Genomic DNA, 19,338 nt, shown 5'->3' on the forward strand with positions numbered 1-19,338 from the left:
CGCTGAAGGAAGGAAGGCTAAACAGACATCTTTTACACATATCAAATTTTGGACAAATTCTTGAGGGGAAAAAAATAAACAGCATGTTGGAGAAAGCTGGTAAGATGTAATGGCACAAGAGATGATATGTGATTCTATGCATGCCATCACGTAGCCCTCTTCCCCCCTTTACCCACTGAAAATGACAGAACTTGGACTGCTTACAAGTCTGGATATATGGGAATGATGTTCCCCACATGGCCAAAGGGAAATGGCTCAGACGTGTGCATTCCTGAGGCCAGCTGAGTAGTGTGGTCTTGGTGAATTCCTGTATGTTTGAATCAAGGTAGTCATAGGGTTGGTGCTGCATAAGGTTAATTTGGAATTGTTTTTCTTCAGGTTTAATATGCACAGTAGCTTTTAGTAGGGAAAGAAAATGGTTTCCAGGCACATTGGCCATCTTTCTGTGCTTATTATATAATCTTTATTCAAATAATATTTCTTCATATTATTGAAAGCTAGTTGTATTTTTCAGTATTTTTTTTAAATTTAAACATAAAGAATAAAAAAATCTCTCACAAATTCATCACCTAATGATAGGGTATCATTGTTTATGGCATTTACCTCCAGTTTTTTTTTTCTTTTATGTGCTTGTGTTTCTTTTGCAGAAAATCAAACTGCATACATGTTTTATGCCTTGCTTTTTTCCTGAATACAATATTGTAAACATTTTCATGTCATAAAACAGTCTTTAAAAATGTATTTAATGGCTGTCTAATATTTGCTTGTATTAATATGTGCTAAATTATTTGGAATGCTCTCACTGTTGAACGTTAAATCTGCTTCCATTATTTTATTAATCTGAGTAACACAGTGATGAACATCTAGCAGAAATCTTTGCCATGTTTCTGATGTTTTCCCTAAGGTGTATATTTCTAGACATATGTATTTTTCATTTCTGAGAATAACAAATGATAACTAACACTGGTACCAAAAAGCTTATTTTTCTCTTATTTCATTTGCTTTCTGCTTGCAAGTTTTGGACTATCTGTTCTTGACAGATTCTATTTTCTTTACAGTTTTGTTTATCCATTTGTTTTAAAATAATAGGCTCGGTGTCAGTGACCTTTCAGCTTCTATTATAGCAGACTGTTCTACCGTACTGCTCTTATCTTGACTGGTCATCATCTCAAACTCTGACACACATTTTCCATATATAAAACTTCCCCATGGATGGGGGCTCCTTTCAGGAGAGCCATCTCTATGATCCTCAAGTTTCACCCAACTACCTTGCGGCATCCTGCTTGGCAGGTGAGGCTGCTTCCTGGAATGCAGGCCTTTCTCTCTCAGATCTTGTATTTGATCCCAGCTTGGTGCACCTGCTTGTAATGGAAAACCAAAGGTGTGGGTCCCAAGAGCCCCCATGAGTGCACTGCCTTCTAATCCTGCCCAGCATGAGACTCACACCTGCATCACATTTTCTTAGAAGCTGCAAAGAAAAACACCGTAAACCATATCCAGTGATAGGACAAACCATGGAATTGGTTTAAGTTTATGAGTTATTACTCTTGAACATGAAACCAAAGGAAATCAGGGCTACTGTACACTTTAAGCCCATGTGAAAGCAGTGAGTTTTACATAAGTTAAGTTGAAATTTGGTGTTAAGAGATGGAGTTTCTATTTCAATTGAGTGACTCTATGAAAGCAGTTTTATCTTCTTGAACCTCTTTCTGTCCAATGGAAAACAGAAACTAATATTACCCACTCCCTCACCATTACAATGTAACTTGTGAAAACATACAAATTCATATTCAGTGTTTTGTGTATCTCAGAGGCAAGGGAGTTAACAGATGACCATTATCCCTAGAAATTACAACTCAGATAATCTGGGTTGCATTTGGCACTATTTCCTAAATATATGATGAATTATTGTTGGCATAGAAACTTCTTGATGACATGAGTCCTGTTTAAAAGTACCATCTCCTTTACAGCTCGCTATGTCCAACTAAAATATATCAAACACTTCCTGCTGTTCAGTGTTCAGATAATTGGATTTACTTCCATGTTCTTCTTCAGTTTCCATGTGAGCTTTAGTTCCCCTGCTAGGACTATACATCGTATCTCATTATTATTATTAGGTTCATAAACATAGGTTATTCATTCCAGTACAGATGGACGTCTTTGTTTCCAAGCTAAATCTTATATGATTATCATTAGAGAAATGTAAATCAAAACTACATTGAGATACCACCTCATGCCAGTTAGAATGGCAATCATTAAAAAATCTGGAGACAACAGATGCTGGAGAGGATATGGAGAAAAAGGAACACTTTTACACTGTTGGTGGGAGTGTAAATTAGTTCAACCATTGTGGAAGACAGTGTGGTGATTCCTCAAGGACCTAGAAATAGAAATTCCATTTGACCCAGCAATCCCATTACTGGGTATATATCCAAAGGATTATAAATCGTTCTACTATAAGGACACATGCACATGAATGTTCATTGCAGCACAGTTTACAATAGCAAAGACCTGGAACCAACCCAAATGCCCATTGATGATAGACTGGACAGGGAAAATGTGGCGTATATACACCATGGAATATTATGCAGCCATCAAAAATGATGAGTTTGTGTCCTTTGTAGGGACATGGATGAACCTGGAAACCATCATTCTCAGCAAACTGACACAAGAGCAGGAAATCAAACACCACATGTTCTCACTCATAGGCGGGTGTTGAACAATGAGAACACATGGACACAGGGAAGGGAGCACTACACACTGGGGTCTGTTGGAGGGAAATAGGGGAGGGATAGCAGGGGGTGGGGAGTTGGGGAGAGATAGCATGGGGAGAAATGTCAGATATAAGTGAAGAGGAGGAAGGCAGCAAGTCACACTGCCATGTGTGTACCTATGCAACAATCTTGCATGTTCTTCACATATACCCCAAAACCTAAAATGCAATAAAAAATAAAATAAAATATAAAACTAGTTCTGATTAAGGTCTTATGATATGCAATGAATTGTGTTAAGAGCTCTACAGGCATTATAATATAGAATCCTCACAACCACATAATAGGCACAATTCTTTTTCTAACTTTGCAGATGAAGAAATTAAAGCATGAAGAGGTGAGAAACTTGCTAGAGCTGATACCATGCAAATGCTATAGAACTTTAGGGTGAGCTTTTTAGCATATGACAATTACTACCTTCTGGAAGAAGTCATTTTAGTGTGTAGTTTTTTACTATCCAACTCAACTAAAAACTTAATATATAGGCTTCATTAATAAAAAAACAGTGTTCAATTCTAGGTTGTTACTGTCTTCCTTTTTGTGGGGGAAATTAAACTAGCTTGGGCTTTGTTGGGCTTGACAGCTTTTGTTTGACTTGTAAAATGTTGCATATTTGGTATAGAAATTACCCAGGGAGTATGACTCTTAACCTGGACATGCTGTTTGTGCTGGAGTCAGGGTTTTGAGACTGTAACCTCTCCTTTCATGTTTTGCAACTGGTCTCTTTTTCTGTGGATTTTTTTTTCATTCACTAGAAATGTGTTCTTTTACATTCCTCAGACCTGAAGAATGAACTCTGCCAGGTGAATCTAATTTATTACTCTGCTGACCACATCACTATCCTGTCTTTCCTCTCTTTTATTTTTAAAGGAGTAGTGTTCTACTGAAATGTTGGCATGACATGTCTTTATAGAACAATAATCTTTTACTTTAGTGATGCTTTAAAAAGTATCCTTTAAAAACATCTAGTTGGTATAAAAAGAAATCCAGAATACCTATGTATATAATTGATATGCTTCATGTGACTCAAGTTTTTGTTCTTCCCTTGGCTAAAATGTTCAGGTCAAAAAGACCTAAATGCCAATTAAAATTATTATTATAGTATTTTGAAAGTTTTGAGGTATTTGTTTTCTTATATCCTTCATCAATATAACTTGTCTTAATAGAACTTCAGGATGATACTCAGAGGCCAGAACCCCAAGTATGCATAAGTCTATGCACATCTTGTCAATGAATCAGCTGGGGTATAAAAACTCCCAGGAAATTTTTAGAGCCTAAGGAAGACCTGTACCTAAATAGAAAGCTATCCCATCTATCCAAGGAAATGGGCTAAAGGAAGATTTGGGACAAGGAAAAGCCAAATGAGCAACTGAAGTAAAAAATTCTATGTCAGGAGCAAAACCAGTAACTAATAACTAAAGTTATTAGCAGTAGCTTAATCATATGCCCATTTGCTTATTTCATTCACAAATATTTGGTGCTCCTAGTAAAATGGTCTTCACACTTCAGTGTCCATGAGACTCACCTGAAGAGATTGTTAAAATACAAAATTTTGGATCACTGCCTGAGATCATTACTCATTTGCTTTGGGGAGATACACAAGACACTTCCTTTTAACAAGCTTTTGGGACATTCTGATGCAGATGTCCCTTTGGATGCACTTTGAGAAATAATTTCATAGCATCCAAAGCATAGGATGAAGTCCCAAACAGGATTACAAACATGGAACAGACTTATCTTATTGTTCAGAAAACTTTGAACAAAAAGTGACATGTATTTTAACTTTAATGATAAATAATAGCAGTAATAATAGCTACTGTATCCCAGGCATTATTTTAGACTATATTCATATATTATTTCAATGAATCCTTAGAGTAACAGTCTTATTCCCATCTTGCAGTGAAAGAGACTGAGGTGCATAAAGATGAAGTAACATGTCCAAGGGCAGGAGCCCAGGCCTCTAACCATCATCTCCTGTCCTGTATACTCTAATCAGTATGGAACTGTGCTGTATATCACTATATAAGACAATATATGGTAAGTGTTGAAAATAACATATACAAATTGGTTTAGTGGGTATGATGGAGAAGGAGCTTAAATTTATTGAGTGCTTACCTTATGATAGGATGCATGGATTTTTAAGCACCCAATGAGGTATAAATTATCATCCCATTTACCCTCAGCTTCTTCATATATAAAGAAGGGATAATAAAATACCTCATCTCATAGGGTTGTAAAAGATGATTGATTAAAACAGACAATGTAATGTATCTAGCACAGTGCCTGGCTTAAACCCTTGATAAATGTTAGGTACTATTATTTTCACTGTCATTATTTTTAAATTGTTTTTAATGGACAAAATTTGTATCTATTTATGGTGCACAACATAATGTTGTGATGTATATACACATTGTAGATGGTTAGATCAAGCTAATTAACATATCCATGAACTCACATACTTATTTTGGGGGGTGAGAGCATTTAAAATTACAGTCTTAGCATTTTCAAGTATGCAGTATATTGTCACTGTCATTGCTTAAAGCTGAGAAATCGGAGGCTCAGGGAAGTTTGAGAACTGTTGAGGTTACCTGCTAACAGGACCTGGGATCTGATCAGCCTGGCTCTTTTTCCATTCTGTGCTGCCACCCAGCCACTGGGAGAGTAGGATGCCCTTCCTTATGGTGACCTGGGAAGGCTTCGTGGATGAAGACAGTTCTAGAGTCAGGTTTGAAGAATGGGTAGAGTTTCAAGCACAGAAATAACAGAGAGGGTACTCCAATTTTTGCCTGAGCTATTTACTTCACTGAACTTATGTCTATAATTTAACAGAGCCCAAATCTCTCAAGACTTCAGCCTTCAGAACCCCTGCCAAAACAAATCTCAGGCAGGTTAAGGAAAAATGTTCCTGGATTCCTTCAAGACACTCCTGTGAAAGGTGCAGGGAAAGCTTGTGTATTTAGGGAAGCAACAGAGGTTGGACAGCAAGATTGCAGCAGCAGAAGAGATGCCGTGTCCTAAAGAGGCAGGCCATGGCTAGCCCTGTGGGCCTGTAGTGTCAGCATAAGCCTGCAGAAGGCCACAGCCTAGGGGATGTGGCCCCACTTAATGGGGTGGAAAGAAAGAATTTTACAGCCATGAGCCTTTCTGGAGGAAATTCAAAGGCTAAAAATGTAGCCCCTAAGCATTGGAGTTACACCCATGGAGGATAAATCTCTTATCAGTGAATCGTTCCTTCATGGCCAATACACCATGGAAGGAAGTAGAAGCGAGCCTACAGAATCCTATTTCTCCAACAGTAAAATCAGGGGCCATATGAGTGGGAAGGGTAGAGGCAAGGCTGCAGTCTGCTCTCCTGGCACCCTAGCCAGTGTTCTTTCCCAGCAACAGCTAAACTATGTCAGCTCCAGGGTTTCTTACAGAGGGTGGCTGGCAGACAGCCCCGACCACAGTCCTCGCCCCAGGGAACTCTGGAAGGAAGAGGGAGTTAGAAAATTTCCTTTTCTGTCTCCTTAGAAATCCCACTTACATTAGATCCCTCTATGGAAAAATTTATTTTGTCATCAGTCTGATGGCTTTTTAATTTAACCAGTACATTAATTTATTCATCCATTCAACAAGTATCTATGAAGCACTTCTCATGTGCCAGGCACTGCTCTAGTTTCTTTGGAGACAATGATGAAGAAAGGACAGAATGATCTCTACCTGCATTGGACTTCTATTTTAGGAGGTGGGAAGAGATGATCTGTAAATAAGACAAATGTCTGAAATATATACACTGGAGGCAATAAGTGCAAAGAAAAAAATAAAGAGGAACAGACATAGAAAGTTGGTGGATAGAGGAAGCTTAAATAAGGGATGGGTAGCCAGTGAAGTCCTCCCTGAAAAGTGTCACCTAGGAGAAGCCCACACAGATACCCTGGGAGAGTATTCCAGTCAAAGCGGCAGAGCAAAGGCCTAAGGAGAGTACTTGGAACAGTGGAGAAACAAAGGCTGCAGTGGCCAAAAGGAAGCGCATTGGGAGGAAGTGGGAGATGAGGTCCAGAAGGGAGCAAGGAGGGTGCAGATTGTGGCTTATCAGGCATGTCTTTGGGGAGTTTTGAGCGGAAGAGAAATTTGATGTGCCTTGACTTTTATCACAATCACATTGATTATTGTGCAGAGAAGGAAACAATGGTCAGAGCAGGAGGCCAGCTAGAAGATGTGATTCCCCAGAATTATTGAATTGACTATGCCTAGCCAGTAATTGATATTTCCTGTCATTTTTTGAGGTCTTCTAAATGCCTCTCTTTCCTGGACTCTGTAACTTTTTCTCCCTCAGCATAACATGCATGAAACAAACCTCACTATTTATTCCCATTGCTGGATATCCCTGCTGATTCGGAACAACAGCCCTGACACAAAGAACTGCAGGTGACACTGAGTTGAGAGAGTGGCAAATGCCTCATACTGGTTCTCTCAACGCCTGCTCCAGTCCCCTTTGCTTGTGTCTTTCTGTACTTCAGAGACTGGAAAAGTAGAAAGGAGAATGATACTTTCCAGATCTCCTGGTAGCTCCAGGTTCTAAGGGGATTTGATTTCCTCCATGCACACACACTGCTGCAAGTCTTGGAGGCAGAAGGAGTTTGGGAGGTGGTGGGCAAGTAGAGAAAGGTGAGATCCTCTGGAAAGGATGGTGTCGAGGAGGAGGAGCCTGGGTTCTTTAAGATGAGTTGAAATTCTCCTGTCATAAATACCAAGTGGTGAGCAATAAGGCCATGGCAGAGGGATGTGCCTCAGAACATCATCTCCCTTGCATGCAGTCCTTGGCCAGTACTCCCCAGCTTGGTAAGCTTCACAGCCCATTTAAAACTTCTGTATATTTCCAACAGCCTGTAATAAACCCTTTTTGACTCAATGAGTCTAAGACGACTGCAAAGGATTTGGCCATCTAACCTTAGTTTTAGACTTCAGGAAGGACGGGGAAGCAAAGTTTCATCAATGTTCTGTCCACCTTCTAAGGAGATTTCCTGGGAGCCCTTCGCAAGAATTTCACTTACATCTCACTAGCGATAAAAACTCAGTTACACAGCCATACTTAGGTGCAAGGAGGCTGGGAAATGTAGAAGTTTAGCTGGACACCTTTTCCTCTCAATCATGAAGGATTTCTGTAGTAGAGAAGTACTTCTTTCTCTTAGTAAAGAAGAGGGAAATAGATATTGAGTAGGCAGTTTGCAGTCTCTGCCAAAAAGCGTATACATTATTTTAGGGTCGTGATACATATTGCTAAATTTCTTTTTAGAAATGTTTACACTTTCATCATCATCAAAAATGAAAACTAAAATGTGGGGAAAAATTAAGTATATATATCCAGATGTTTATTATAGCCATAAAAGTGTCTTTTGGTATCAACAAAATAAATATTCAAGTGCCTAAAATATGCTAGGTTTAGTCCTAGGAAGTGGGAAAAAAGCATGAAATAAAACAGACAAAGAGCCCTGTTCTAAAGAGAATCTGGTTGCAAAATTTGCCACATAAGAAGTGTGTTTTCACAAACCCCATCACCAGATTGGCCGATTAAATATTGATTGTTAGCAAAAATTGTGATTTGGGTTTTGTAACAGTTATCTAAAGCCTTCCTTTTAGCATAGATTGTCTGAATATAGAATCCATAGTATGTTGAGGGCACTGAGAATTTGTGGCAATGAAGTTTAGTAGTAAAGTTCCAAAATATTCATCTTACTATTCTCTAAGGTGTGCAATGGTGAAACTGTGTCATCTAAGAAAGTGATCCTGTACCAGAGGTTCAAAGTTGAGGGGGAGGGTGCAAGTAGGGGACAAGGGCCAGCATGTCTAAAAGCACAGAAAATGAGAGTGAGTGAAGGGAGCTGTGAGTAGTGCCTGATCATGCAGGTGCCAAGTGAAAGGGTGACAGTGGCAGGAGGTGAATCATGGTCAGGAGTGGGCCAGATCATTACACTCTATTAAAGAATGCAATTTTATTCTTCTTTGAAGGAAATCATTAAAAACTGTAGAGCAGCATGTGCTATTATCAAAGTAAATAAAAGGATAGAGGTAAAGTTATTAGCACAGTGCCCAGCACCTAGTGAGCCCATATTAAATGTTAGCTATAATGATAATTACTATTCCTTGATTATAAGCATCTCTCTGGAGGATGGGTGAGGATGCTGAGATTAAGAGGATTTGGACAATTGACAGTGGTTGTGAAGAGAAGATAGAGAACAGAGATATTTAGGAGAAAAACAACAGGACTTAACTGGGAGATAAGGTTGAAAAAGAATGTAGGGTTCCAGTGTGGGTGCCTCGGTATGTGATGGAATCATTCACTGATAAAAGACATGTGGTCAAGGTAATATTTTTGCAAGGAAATGATGAGGTGCCTTTAGCACATCCAGATAATCATGTCCTCTTGCCATCCAAATTTTCTGTTCCAATCTAAAACATTGACATTATGCCATTTCAAGGGACCTGCTGCTTCCATTCAAAGGATGACGAAGATTTCCAATGTCTTGGCTGGATTCAGGATCTCTGTTGGAACCCAGTGAGGAACAAATTCACCTGTCACCCTACTCTTTTCATGCAACCTGGGAATTATTTCTTCCTGGCTTTGAAGGTTGTTAGCTCATGTGCAGGAGGAAGCAGAACATTTGTTCAGGCTCCTTTCAAGGCTGGTTGCCACATGAAGACACTCACAAAAACCAAATTTATGGTTTTATGTTTTCCTCTTCTATTGTCAGGAGTGAGAGCAGTGAGAGGGGAACTTCAGTAAAGGCTGTTCTCTTGCCTCAGTGGCAGAGAGCAAGGAGGGCCTTAAGGAGCTCTGCTTGCCCACCTGGACCATTTAAATTAAGAGATGAGCAAGGTGCCAAGTGCACAAGGGCAAATTGCCTGTGCAATGAGCTCACAGAAAAGTTGTCTGGCAGGGGCAGCTTCATTGAGGAATAAAATCCTTGTAATTCACTTCCCTGCACTAAAACACAGAATTTCTACATGTAAGAGCTTGGTGTCTTTGTAAAAGCAGGGGGAATTTATAAATTAGACAAAAATTAAATTCTGTTTTACTTGCAGCTCATTTATTTTTAGGCCTAGCATAATTGCTTTCAGACCTTGAGCTTGATGAAATGGCGATTTTGTCCGGCTCTGCCAGGTGACCTGGAGACTCAACTCCAGACACAGGGATAACAGTCCCCTGCTTCCTGTGCTCTAGAGGGTCAAAAGCAAAGCCCAGACCAAAGACAAGGGAGATGAGTTTTTGGTTCTACCCCTTAATCACGCAAGCTACTTGATTATGTTAAACCAAATTCAGTTCCCTTTCTCTGCCCTAATACTCAGATAACAGCTTTTAGTGTCCTTCTTTAGAAATATCAGTGTGTTAGATAGCATAATGGAGTCAGATCTAGATTGGGATCTCATTTCTACTCCTTGGGAGCTTCAAGTTAACTTGGTGCAAGTTAACTTAATCCTTCTGAGGCTTCAATTTCCTTACATGTAAAATGGGGTTACTAGTAGGACTGATCTTATGGGGTTGTTGTAAGACTGGCTAATATAACACAATGCATATGAAGATCTCAGCACACTGTTTGGTATTCTATACATGGTAGAGATGGTTAGATAGATGGATAGATCGAAAGTGCATGTTCAATATGATCAGTGCCTGCAGGCCCAGCTATATAAGCTTCCAGTAACAAATAACTGAGTCCTGTCTAAAGACTTTTAATGGGAGCCAATATTCGAGATGGAGCAATGACTTTTGAATACTGACAGTCTTTCTGTGGAGAGAAACAAGATTTAATATTTTTAGAGCAGATCCAACTAGTTATTTTTAAATTATATAAAATCTGCTGGGTTTAATCAATCAAATTAATCCTTTTATTCTGGGGTCTTTTCTCCATCAATGACAATTAAAATTTTGTAAACAAACAAAACAAACAAAAAACCCAACACTGACAACTGCTTCTTTTCTTCCAGAGCCCTTCCTGTTCATGGGTTAATTCCTCTTTATTCCCTGAAGAGGTAAAAACTTTAGAACCTAACACAAGGGATTCCATTACCATGTTTTATTAGTCACTTATCTACTGTTCCCAGGTTACTATACTAGAAGAACTGTAACCACCCAAACACCATCTAAAAACACGTAAACATAATTTGCAAGAAAATTTCTGACAGGTCCCCTTGGGCCTATTTGATATAAGCTTAGTAACAGAATACATTTTAAGTCAGTACATTTTTCTGGCTAAAATTTCCCATTTGCTTTGTGTTTATGTAAGAATGTGTTCAAGCTCTCCCGGGGCTGGACTTCATCCTCCATACTCCCCTTGGGGTGTAGCTCTATAATGGACCAGTGGTTTTGATGACTTCCCGAAGTTCTCTCTCCTGGAACACATGATCTGGAAAGACTAAAACAGAGGTCAAAAGAGTGCCTTGAGAACACTATTAATTTATATGCTACATCTTTAAGGAGCTGGAAGCAGCAGTACCAAGAGAGTTTAGCAGACCTGGGAACAAATAGAAGTTATTTGTTCAAATATAAGTGTGCAAATGATGTTCTTCAGACTTACAGAGCCTGTCACATACAGTAAGCCTCCAGCCTTTCCCCTTTCCTGATCTTCTGATCGTCTTTCATTCCAAAACTAAATGCGCCCTTCTAAAACACAGTTATCATTGAATCAGAGCTCTACATTAAACTCTTTAGACTTTGTAATGAAGACACTAGCCTGGCACATATGCCCTTTCTAGCTTTATCTATCACTGTTGCTGTCATATTCTCTACTCAACCACACAAAATTCATCCTTCACCAAATTCACCATGATTTGCTCTCTCCTATGTCTTTTTGTTGGCTGCTTCTTTTGCCTGGTGAAATCCCACCAATTTGTGAAAGCCCAGCTTAAATATAGTCCCCTAAAGGAAGGGTTCCCAGTGCCTAAAGCTGACATAGTCACTTTCTTCCCTGTGATCCTGGCACATTGTAACAGGCCTCTATTGTAGCACTGTACACACTACTTTGTAATTAATTTTTATTTGCCCCCTTCCCCTATTATATAGTGATATCTTATGAATTTTATGTACCCCAGTGTTTCAGAAGTAGTGAGCAAATTAAAGAATGAATGAATGAACCAACCCAGCACATGGGTTGGTTCCAATAATACATTGGAAAGAAGATGAGATATTAAGCAAGGACACACCCTTTGCTTCCACATTGTCTGGACTAACCTACTGATTCTGTAGAGCATTTTCTAGGAGATGATTTAAACAGACCCCCTGGAAAGACCACCTCTTTACAGAAAAGCAAGTGGGCTTTCATGGGATGAAAGAGCTTCTTAAGTTTTCTGTCATTAAAATTTACCAAAGAGAGGACAGCGTCACAAAGTATTATCAATAAGAATAGAGGGGAACCATGCAAGAGAAAACTGGGTACAAAGATTCCTTTGCAGCAAAAGTGTAGCTCTGTGGGCCAGGAAATTCTTCCACTTAAGAGTCATATGCTCTGGAATGTGCAAGGGGAAACAGTCTCAGTAGGGTCTTGACTCAGCAAGGCCTGGAGTTGATGCTTGGGCTGCTCTGCAAGGTCCTAGGGCATTTAGATTCACAGTGGCCTGAGCCCAGTTGCACATGCCGGCATGTATCAGTACAAGCCTTAAATCAGAACCACCCGTTACGCCTCCTCCCCTCTCTCTGGCTCTGAGCCCTACCCTCAAACCCCCCTCCCTCCCTTCACTGCAGGCTCATTAAGGCTTTTCCCAGTACAGAGACACTGCATTTGGGGGACTGTTGGAGTGTTTGATATTTTCCACTCTGCGTGTCAAGGGCATTTACAGTCGGCGTCAGAATGTTATGTCGGTCTGAGGAGGCACTTTGAAGTGTTTGTGGTAGAGGCCACATGTGCAGGCAAGATGTGCCTCCTCCCAATCCCTGGATCCCTGAGGTTCCTGCTCAGCTCTTTCCCAGCATCATGTGACAATGAACAACACCACTTAACCCTTTGCTTCTTGGTCTAGTAGCTGGTTATTATGACCATTATTATTATTATTCATTATTTTGGAAAAGCACTTCATCCTCTTCCTTCATCTTGGCTTTGGAGACAGTTTGGAGACCTTGCCTTCTGATCACTACTTCTTGGAACCTTTTTGTGGCTGTTACTGCTAACACTCTACATAAATGTATATGTAGAAATGTATTTCCAAATAATACACACAAAGCGAATGCATATATCTTAATACCATACAGATGGCGAAAGCAATGGAGTTCTTGACACTTTCCTACCATTTCATAGTTAATTCCAAGAGCCAGCAGGCTGGCCAGTCATCCCCTTCACCAATCCCACAGTCTCTGATGCTCAGCCATCATCAACACAGAAAGCCCCCAAATGGCATCATTGTTTTTCCCATTTACTAAACGATCATCCACAGGCAGCCTCTCCAATGTCTCTTACTTGCTACATGGTTCGGCTCATGCAATGGAGTAGACCTGAAGTTGATAACCTTCAAAGCTCCTTTCAGCTCTGAGGTTCGCTAATGCTCAGCTCTCAAATAGTCTGGAAAGTCTTGGACATAGTAAAGTGGTCTCGGATGGGGGCACAGGGCTTCTCTCAGAATTTAAGAGAGTGGGCATCAGTCTCTCTGGGGATCAGTTTATATTCACAAAGCACCAGACAATACAGTGGGAACAAGACAGTTTTGGGTTGTGGTGGGGTTGTTTTTTTTGAGATGGAGTTTTGCTCTTGTTGCCCAGGCTGGAGTGCAGTGGCACTATCTCAGCTCACTGCAACCTCTGCCTACTGGGCTCAGGTGATTCTCCTGCCTCACCCTCCTGAGTAGCTGGGATTACAGGCACATATCACCACACTCTGCTATTTTCTGTATTTTCAGTAGAGATGGGGTTTCACCATGTTGACCAGGCTGGTCTCGAACTCCTGACCTCAGGTGATCCATCTGCCTCAGTCTCCCAAAGTGCTAGGATTACAGGCATGAGCCACCACACCTGGCCAATAAGACAGTTTTTTTTAATGAACGTAAGTCACTATCGGACATTCAAAGATCAAGATCTTTTGGCAAAGTTGCCTTGGGCTCAACTTCTTCACTTAGAATGATCCCCAGAGATATTTACTAAATATGAGATTATCCCTTGCAATAACAGTTATACTTCTTTATTTTAATTTAGGGGTCTGAAGAAAGAGATGTGCTTTAACATTAGACTATTAAAATACTAATAATAGTTACTATGAGACAGGCAATAATGGGCTAGGTAAAACATTATCTTATTTAAGGCTCATAATAACCCTGTGAGGTGAGCACTGTTCTCTGTCTGAACTTCATGGAAGTTAATGGCACTACCAAGGAGGTATTAGAAAATGGAAGGTCTAGGACACGGACCCAAAACTTTCTGAGAGTTAGTGCTCCTTTGCCTGCTAGTTTGTATTATGTCCTAAAATATTTAAACTTTTCTTTGCTGTTATATTGTCCTAACACTGACTCTAATTTATTCTTCTAACATTGGCTCTAATACCTGGGTTACTCACATCCATGACCTTTTCATCTCCTAAGACAAATCCTAGCATACTGCCTTCCCAGGCTTCATATGTTCCCCAGCTCTGAGTCAGGGGTGTTTCATCAATATCTACTGAATGAAGGAATGAGTGAATGGCATGTAACAAGCCTGGGAAAGGTGCTGGAGTGTTTATGGCAACATCTCTCAATTTCTGTAATGGAAGTCTGCCCTGGGACTCCCCCAACACAAACAGGAGACTTTCCCAAAGCAGGCAGGGGATTCAAATCCTTTAGAGCTAGGAATCCAGAAATCCTTTCCTGACAGCATAAACTTGCAGGCTTCTTGCACCTCTTTCTTTCTGTGCCACAGGCTGTGAGCTTTATTGGTCTGCCAACAATTAGGCATGTGTGCACGCACACACACACACACACACACACACACACACAATGGATCAAAGAGAAGGACACTCACTGGCTTACATAGTTTGTTAGAATAACTTTGCTGTTTGTATTTGCTATGCACACTGTTAAAGTCTCTTCTACAAAATAGGTATTTGCACCCTCTAAAGAGCCTCACTGAGAAGAGCAACAAAAGGAGAGAGTTAATAGTGCTTTGTTGCAAAGCTGTCATATCTTGTAAGTTGTTCCCAGAAGGGTTGCTAGCATGGGATCAGAGGGGTATACCATGTGTTTTTTTGTTTTTTGTTTTTTGTTATTTTTTTTAAATCACTGGTTGGAATGAGAAACCTTTCCAGTCACTGTGTTCTGGAAATAAAATAGTTGATACGGAATAGTGTCCAACACATGTGATCCCTAAAAAGCCCACTTGGACCAATGCTTGAATCATGTTTTCAATCAAGAATTGCTACCTTCAGTTCCCCCTAGCTTTCAACAGTGGAGACCCTGACCCAATCATTTCCTAAAAAGTCTTCTCCCTTTATATGGGTCTCCTTAGCAGAGCTTATTTATTTTATTTCCAATGTACAAGAAAAGAGACATGTTTTTCTGTTGTTGCATGAATTAATCCAAGTATTTTTATTTGTCTTAGACCAGAGTTGGCAGCTGGTTCTCACAGGAGAGGGGATTGGCAGCTAAATCAATTTTAAATTAGGCATTTGTCATGATTTAGCCTACTCACAAACCTTTAAAAAAATCTCAAAACTTAAAGGTCAAAACTAACAGAACTAAGCTCTGCCTGTTTTTTGAATTAATAAAAAAAGTTGGTGGTCCTTTGCCTGCTAATCTGTATTACTACCCAAACTGGTTAACCTTTTCTTTATTATTTTATTGTCCTAATTTTCCTCTATACTTTTAAATTTTATTTATGTCTTCTCTTTCTTCCCTTGTCTCATATTTTCCCTTGCTTACTGACTCATATCTTTCACTTTTTACATCCTCTGTTTTTGTTCCCTCAATACTGTGTGTTCCAGATTAACAGTAGGGTGGGAAGCCAGTAGAAGATAATGCACTTTGGAAAGGAGAATGTTCGTTTCCAGTCTCTATCTGTAGCATTGTTCACTTCTGTCTTAGTCTGTTTTGTTTTGCTATAACAGAATATCTGAGATTGGATAATTTGTAAGGAAAAGAGATCTATTTAGCTCCCTGTTCTGCAGACTGGCAAGTCCAAGATTGAGCAGCTATGTGTGGCGGCTTCTGATGAGAGCCTCATGCCGCATAATAGCATGGTGGAGAAGTGAAATGGGAAACAAGCATGTGCAAAGAGAGCAAACAGGAGAGGCAGCCTGGCCATAGAAAAGCCTATTATCAAGGGAGCTACTCCTTTCCCATGAGAACTAACCCAATCCCAAAATAAAGACATTAATCCAACGTAAGGCTCTAATTACCTCTAAAAGGCATCACCTCCCAACACCAAGTCATTGAAGGCCAAGCTTCAACATGACATTTGGTGAGGTAAATCCTATTCACACTGTAGCAACGTCCACTTAAGAAATTCCTCAGCAGCTTCCACCTCAGCACTAGCCTTTCTGTTGCTATTGCTTTCCTTCTTCATCTTCATTGTTTTCCTCTTTTTTTCTCTCCAGTTTACTTCCATTCCAGAGGAAATAAAAATCACTATTATTTATTGAGTACTGAACATTGGGTAACTATAATATTTCACACTTTAAAATTATGTCACTTAATCATAACTAGAGTCCTAAAAGTTAAGTGATTTTCTTTTTTTCATATATATTATACTTTAAGTTCTGGGGTACATGTGCAGAATGTGCAGGTTTGTTACATAGGTATACATGTGCCCTGGTGGTTTGCTGCATCCATCACCCCCTCATCTACCGAAGAATTTTCTTAACATTTTATTGATCATTCAATGCCTTGCCTAAGCCAGTGAGAAAATGAAATAAGGACCACACTCCTTTAGGTATGTTTTCAGCAAGGATGCCCCAAGGCTATGGGGCATGGGAGTGTATGGGGAAGAAGGAGCCCTTTGTTTTTCTTTTATCAATTGTTATTCATTTAGATAATGTTTGTTTTTTAAGTAGAAGAAATAAGAGCTAGTGTTTGGTAGCTCAATAAGGTGACTAGTTAAAAACAAATTTTTTGTGTGTTTCAAAATAACTAGAAAAGTGGACTTGAAACGGTCCTAACCCCCCAAAAAAGATAAATGCTTGAGGAAATGGATCAGTTACCCTGATTTGATTATTACATATGGTATGCTTGTATCAATGATTCATATGTACCCCATAAATATGTACAACTATTATGTACATACAGATGTACAACTATTATATACATAAAAATAAAAAATTTTAGAAAGAGGCAAAGAATGAAGTTTGCATCTGTCACATTTTCATTTTACATTAGGATGTAACTCACTAAAAATGAAAATAAAAATACTTTTCAGTAGGGAAACACATTAATTTAAAAAAATAGCTTGCTATAAAACACAAGCATTGTGATTATCATTGAAAACCATTTGATTGCCACAAATTCAAATTAAGTAGTGAATAAAAGCCAAGTAGCATTTTATGCCTTAAGTAAATGAAAATAGGACCATTTCGAGTTTAAAGGCAATAGGTCAAATATTGTAGAAGATGACAAGAGTTAAATCTTAGGTCCAGAAAATGGTTCAAGAACCTCTCTTCTTTTCACTATGAGGGCTTCAGAGAGAGACAAAGACATCTAAACAAAAAATATCTACTCAACCTCCTTTTAGAAAAGTTGCATTGATGATAACTTTACTTGTAAAGGTTTTGTGATGACTTTGCCAATTATAATATGATATACTGCAAAAATCAAATGGTAGTTGAATTGTCTTCCTAGCTTGAAACAAGTTATGTTCTTGATTTCAGTATTGATAAGGAGACTTAAATAGGAAAATGAATATCCCAGTGATCTAATTGAATCTCAGACATTATTTATTTTTTTCTTTTATTACTTTGGTGGGTCAACTGAATGTGAGTAAAATAATGATAAATTTATTTTATAAACAAGGAAATATTCATTTATTTATCTTAACTTGGCTCTGAACCTTTCTGCTACTTCCACCAAAGTCAGCTAAATCAAGGATGGTTCATTTGAAGAGGTTCCATTTGATGCAATATATATTTATTTGTGACCCATATCTCCTCCTGTGAGAATTCCCTCATTTAGGGGAAAGGCATACTTCCTGCTCCTGGTGTTTCCTCTTATGTACAGGGTGTGCATTAATGCAACACTTGTGTCCTCTCTCCATCCTTTTGCTCACTCCTGGAAGGGCAGTGGTAGAAGGGGCAGAAAGTAGTAATTCAGCTGATTGGTGATCTTGAGGAGGATTGGAGATGCTTAGCCCTATATTTTCCTTTCTCCTTCTTAGAAAAGCAATGTTCACAGCGTACATGTTCCTGCCAAAGAGGAAAACGGGTCCCACTCCAGTGCTGCAAATGAATACATTTGTACAATTTTAAGGGGAAGACCAACTATCTAATTTTTAGGACCCAGTGAAAGGTGAAAATGTGACTCTCTTTGTTTAAAGAACAGGAAAAATATGTCATTAAAGGAACACATAAAGTGTTTCCTTTTTTCTACTTTCACTCTCAACTTATCATGGTGCTCTTTGTTTGCTATTCATTGTTGTTCTAAGTAAACTAAAAATTTTAAATAATTATTACTACGATTTTTTCATTAGTCTTCGTATTCTGCAATAATAATTTTAAATAGAAATATCAGAGCATTTAACTCCTATGCAAAACCACCAAGATTCTCAATTTGTATTTGTTGGCTTATTCTTGGGGGAGGTGCCTCAAGCTGGCCATATGAGATAAACATTCCAACTAACAATAGAGAATGGTAGCAAACTAGAAATAAAGGACATTTTCTCAACCTGATTAAAGGTCATCTATTAAAAAACCAATAACGCAACTAACATCATTCTCATTGGTGAAAGACTGAAAGTTTTGCGTTTAGGATCAGAAATAAGCAAAGAATGCTTTCTCTCACCACTCCTTTCAACATTGTAATGGGGGGTTTTAGCCAAGGGAATTTGGTGATAAAACGAAATAAAAGCCAACCAGCCTGGAAAGAAAGAAGTAAAAAAAAAAAAAAAAAAAAAAAAAAAAATCTCTATTTGCAGATTATATGGTCTTATATGTAGACAATCCTAAGTACGTCACCAAAAAACAACTAGAAGTAATAAATGAGTTCAGCAAGTTTTCAGAATATAAGATCAATTACAAAATAATTATATTTCTATACAGTAGCAATGAACAACTGAAATGAAATCACAAAAACATATTTTCAGTAGGATTGAAAAGAATAAAATATTAAAGAATAATTTTAACAACAAAGTGCAAGTCTTGTACACTGTACATTGAAAACTACAAAACATGGTTGAAAAAACTTGGAGATATACTAAGTAGAGAAACAGCAACAGCTTAGGTCAAATGTCTCCCCTTCTCACCAGCCACTGGATTGAAACACAAGGCCTTAGACGGGGTGGGGTCTGAGAAAATTGATGAAAAACCTCCCTTTCTACAAACCCACAGCCCTATCTCACAGCAGATGGGTTACTCCCAAAAATTTTTAAACCTCTGCACTGGGTAACGCTCAGTGTTTTGATTGGAGTGGGGAAATGGTGGAGATTTGAGAGGTT

The 19,338-nt window shown here is 38.9% G+C and overlaps 1 long non-coding RNA gene across 10 annotated transcripts in view; it reads left to right on the forward strand.

Annotated features, from left to right (window-relative positions):
* The window catches only part of LOC116560157, a 325,176-nt gene that overhangs the window by 170,062 nt on the left and 135,776 nt on the right, over window positions 1-19,338 (forward strand). For all 10 annotated transcript variants that reach the window (XR_004272822.1, XR_004272831.1, XR_004272824.1 and 7 more), the window contains one exon: window positions 4,672-4,808. This is a non-coding gene — a long non-coding RNA (uncharacterized LOC116560157). The remainder of the gene's footprint in view (window positions 1-4,671; window positions 4,809-19,338) is intronic.

The sequence above is a fragment of the Sapajus apella genome, unplaced genomic scaffold (assembly GCF_009761245.1).
Source record: "Sapajus apella isolate SASKATOON/1434 unplaced genomic scaffold, GSC_monkey_1.0 scaffold25, whole genome shotgun sequence".
Classification (NCBI taxonomy): domain Eukaryota; kingdom Metazoa; phylum Chordata; class Mammalia; order Primates; family Cebidae; genus Sapajus; species Sapajus apella.